A 4,837-nucleotide genomic window follows, 5' to 3' on the forward strand; every position below is an offset into this window, starting at 1 on the left:
GACATCAAACGCTGTAATCCTCAATTGATAGTAGTCAGGTCTCCAGTCAATCTTCGAAAATACCCTGGCACCCTGAAGCTGATCAAGCAAATCATCAATCCTTGGCAATGGGTACTTATTCTTGATTGTAACCTTGTTTAACTGTTGGTGATCGATACACATTCTCATCGATCCGTCCTTCTTCTCAACAAACAACACTAGCGCACCCCGAGGCAAAACACTCGGCCTAATGAAACCCTTCTTAAGTAAGTCTTGCAACTGCTCCTTCAACTCTTTTAACTCAGGAGGGGCCATACGATACAGAGGAATAGAGATGGGTTGAGTGCCCAGAGCCAAATCAATGTAGAAGTCAATATCCCTATCGGGTGGTATGCCTGACAGGTCTGAAGGGAAAACCTCAGGAAACTCACAAACAACGGGCACAAAATCAATAAAAGGAACCTCAGCACTCGAATCACGAACATATGCCAAATAGGCCAAACACCCCTTCTCGACCATGCGTTGAGCCTTCACATAAGAGATAACCCTACAGGTAGAATGACTAGGAGTCCCTCTCCACTCTAAACGAGGCATACCCGGTAAGGCTAAACTCATAGTTTTGGCATAACAGTCCAGGATAGTGTAGTAAGGTGATAACCAGTCCATCCCCAATATAACATCGAAATCGACCATGTCTAAAAGCAACAATTCTACACGAGTCTCCAGACCCCTGATCACCGCAATACACAAATGACGGACTCGATCAACTACAATAGAATCACCCACCGGTATAGACACATAAACGGGAACACTCAATGAATCACTAGGCATAACCAAATACGATGCAAAATAAGATGACACATATGAGTAGGTGGACCCTGGATCAAATAACACTGAAGCATCTCTACCACAAACCAGAATAGTACCTGTGATAACTGCATCTGAAGCCTCAGCCTCGGGCCTGGCTGGAAGAAGATAACATCGGGGCTGGGCCCCACCACCTTGGGCTTTATCTCTGGGACAGCCTGTAGCTGGCTGGCCTCCACCTCTAGTGGCCTGAGCTCCACCTCTAAATTCTCTACCTCCACCTCTAGCACCTCTACCCCCACCTCTAGCTGGCTGGGTGGTCTGTGGAACACCTGGTGCCTGGACCATAGCACGGGAACCCTGCTGTTGCGACTAAGTACCTACCAACCTCGGACAAGTCCTCTTTATATGACCATACTCGCCACACTCAAAACATCCACCTGAGTGTTGTGGCTGAGGAAACTGAGACTGACCCTGAAGACCCGAATGACCACCTCGAAAACTCTGGAGCAGTGGTGCACTGATAGGAGCTGGTGGTGCACTGTAGGACTGTTGATCGGAATACTGTATCTACGAACCACGACCACCTGAAGCACCGTGAGAGACCTGAAGGGCCGACTGAAAGGGCCTAGGAGGAAGGCCTCTACCATGTGAATCTTTGCCTCCAGACAAGGCACCACTAAATCTACCTGAATGACGGGGCCTCTTATCCGACCCATGACCATCTCCCTACGACACAACCATCTCCACTCTACGGGCCATATTGGTCGCCTCCTGAAAAGTGATCTCACTCCCAGCCTCCCTAGCCATCTGTAGGCGAATCGGCTGAATAAGACCATTAATAAACCTTCTCACCCTCTCTCTCGGTAGGAAGTATGACAAGAGCATGGCGAGCTAAGTCGATGAACCTGGTCTCATACTGGGTAACAGTCATGGAACCCTGCTAGAGGTGCTCAAACTGCCTCCGATAAGCCTCTCGTTGAGTAATAGGGAGAAATTTCTCCAAGTCAAGGCTGGCGGTCCGGCTGGTCTCACTAAGCAATAATCCCTCTACCAAGTCTTGGCGGATCCAAGCAAGCGAAATGTAGCAAAATCAACCCCATTGGTCTCAACAATGCCCATGTTCCTGAGAATCTTGTGGCAGTTGTCTAGATAATCCTAGGGATCCTCAGTAGATGCACCGCTGAAAGTAGAAGTGAAGAGCTTGGTAAACCTATCCAGTCTCCACAAAGCATCGGCGGACATAGCCGCTCCATCACCGGTCTGAGCTACCACACCCGGCTGTACTGCTCCAACTAGCTGAACCACTGGAGTCTGAATCTGAGGAGCTACCTGCTCCGGAGTACGAGTAGCAAGAGTTTGGGCCCCTCCTCCAGCCTGAGAGATGGCTGGTGCTACAGGAAGCAAGCTCGCTTGGGTGACACTCTCCATGAGGCCCACTAATCGGACAAGAGCATCCTGAAGGACTAGGGTAGCAATAAACCCCTATGGGATCTAAGCTAGGCCCACCAGAGCTGCCGGAGCCGGAATCTCATCATGAAAGTCAACTTGAGGCTCTGCTACTAGTGCTGCTGCTCGGGGCTGAGCTCTACCCTTACCTCGGCCTATGGCACGACCTTGGCCTCGACCTCTGCCCCTCATGGGAGCTACTGTTGGGGGCTCGGGCTGCTGAGCGGTAGATAAGGAAGCGTGTGTTCTCGCCATCTGCGAAATAACAGAGTAGAAATTCAATTAGCATTGAGAAACGGAACCGCACGACATGAAAGAAGAAATGTGAAGTTTTTCCTAACTCTGTAGCCTCTGAGGGATAAATACAGATGTCTCAGTACCGATCCCTCAGACTCTACTGAGCTTGTCCGTGAATTGTGATACCTATGTAACCTAGAGCTCTGATACCAACTTGTCACGACCTGGATTTTCCATCCTCGGGAGTCGTGATGGTGCCTACTCGTAGAAGCTAGGCAAGCCATGAGCTTTGAAATCATTAAATCCTTTATTTTACAGCTTCTTACCAATTATATTAACAAGGAAAATAGTTAAATAACAACGGAATATGAAATTTAGCGGACATCTTAAATATATAGAAAACAAAAATGTTTCAAAGACCATCATGTGCCTCTAGCCAGAACCCGGTGTCAAAACATCCACGGACTACTAAGAGTACTAAATACAACCGTTTGAAAGAAATATAGCATTGTTTGTCTCGAATACTTGAGATAACAGAATATAAAATAAGATAGAGGAGATGTTGTGCCTGCGAACGCCTACAAGGCTACCTCGGTGTCTCGGTTATCTGAAGGCTGGCTCCCAAGCTACTGTTGCGGACCAAAGGCTACTCTGGTGTCTGCACAGAGTACAGAGTGTAGTATCAGCACAACCGACCTCATATGCTAGTAAGTGTCTGGCCTAACCCCGATGAGGTAGTGACGAGGCTAGGACCAGACTCCAGATAAACCTGTGCAGTTATATAATATACATCGGAAATATAAACAGATAATAACAATTTAAGACGGAGGGGGAAACATGCTTCAGGGAAACATATCAATTCTATCAAGAACTTAATAAAGTATGAAAGAACACTCGATGTCTACAATCAATACAATGACAATACTGTTGCAGCGTGCAACCCGATCCCTTATCATTTAACATTGTTGCGGCATGCAACCCGATCCAATTTAATATCTGTTACGGAGTGCAACCCGATCCAATATAATATATGTTGCGGCGTACAACTCATTCCAATTTAATATCTGTTGCGGCGTGCAACCCGATCCAATATAATATATGTTGCGGCGTGCAACCCGTTTCAATTTAATATCTGTTGGGGCGTGCAACCCGATCCAATATAATATATGTTGTGGCGTGCAACCCGTTCCAAATATACAGTCAACAATAATCATAGTTACCCGTCCCGACAAGGGATCAATATTAGACTACACTATCCTGGAAAGAGAACTCAACAGTACAAGTATATACGTCCCGGCAAGGGAGAAACAGCCATAACCAAACTTGTTCCAACATCTAACTACCCAGCTATAACCAAACTCGTTACAACACCTAACACGAAGAATGATCAACCTAAGCGTCCGTAGTATCAATTAAGAACACAATGCAAGGAAATCTCAACTCAATAATAGTCCGGCAAGGGGGCAACAGAATGATCTCTTCTCTTTCTCACTTTAATGCTTTAGAATTTCGATTATCATTTATACTTTCACAATTCGTTATACAACTGAAGCCAATGTTCCTCAATGTTGATGGGTCACAACTCTTTCCACAACCTTACACAACAAATAGAAATCTTCACTAAGGCATGAATAATACTATGAGATCATGAAAATCACAAATAAGACTCACAGGCATGCTTGGCACTAATGCATAAATACTCGTCACCATGCCTATACATCGTACTCAACAAGAAACAAATAGCAAATAGGACAAAACTCTTAATCCCTCAAGCTAAGGTTAGACCAAACACTTACCTCGATGCCTCAAACACAACTCAAGTTTCAGTGATAGCTTTACCCCTTGATTCCTCCGCCAATTCGTTCGTATCTAGCCCAATTTACTTAATTACATTAATAAACGCTAAATGAATCAATTTGAATGCATGAAAATGAGTTTTCCAAAGTTTTACCCAAAAAGTCAAAACCGCCCTCGGGCCCACATGGTCAAAACCCGAGGTTCGAACCAAAACCCGATTACCCATTCCCCCACGAGCTCAAATATGTAATTTGTTTTGAAATCGGACCTCAAATTGAGGTCCAAGTACCCAATGTTTTGAAAAACCTAGGTTCTACCCAAAACACCCAATTTCCCCCCATGAAATCATTGATTTGAAGTTGAAATCATGTTAAAAGATGTTGATGATTGAAGAAAACTAGTTAAAAATGACTTACAATTGATTTGGAGAAGGAAGGTTGTTTGAAAAATCGCCTATTATGTTTTTGGGGTTTTTGAAAAATGAAAAATGACTGAAAATCCCGTCTATTTATACCCCTCTCAGACCCCCTGTGCGGACCGCACAAAATGGACCGCGACCGCACAGGTC

Source organism: Nicotiana sylvestris, chromosome 8 (assembly GCF_000393655.2).
Source record: "Nicotiana sylvestris chromosome 8, ASM39365v2, whole genome shotgun sequence".
NCBI lineage: Eukaryota > Viridiplantae > Streptophyta > Magnoliopsida > Solanales > Solanaceae > Nicotiana > Nicotiana sylvestris.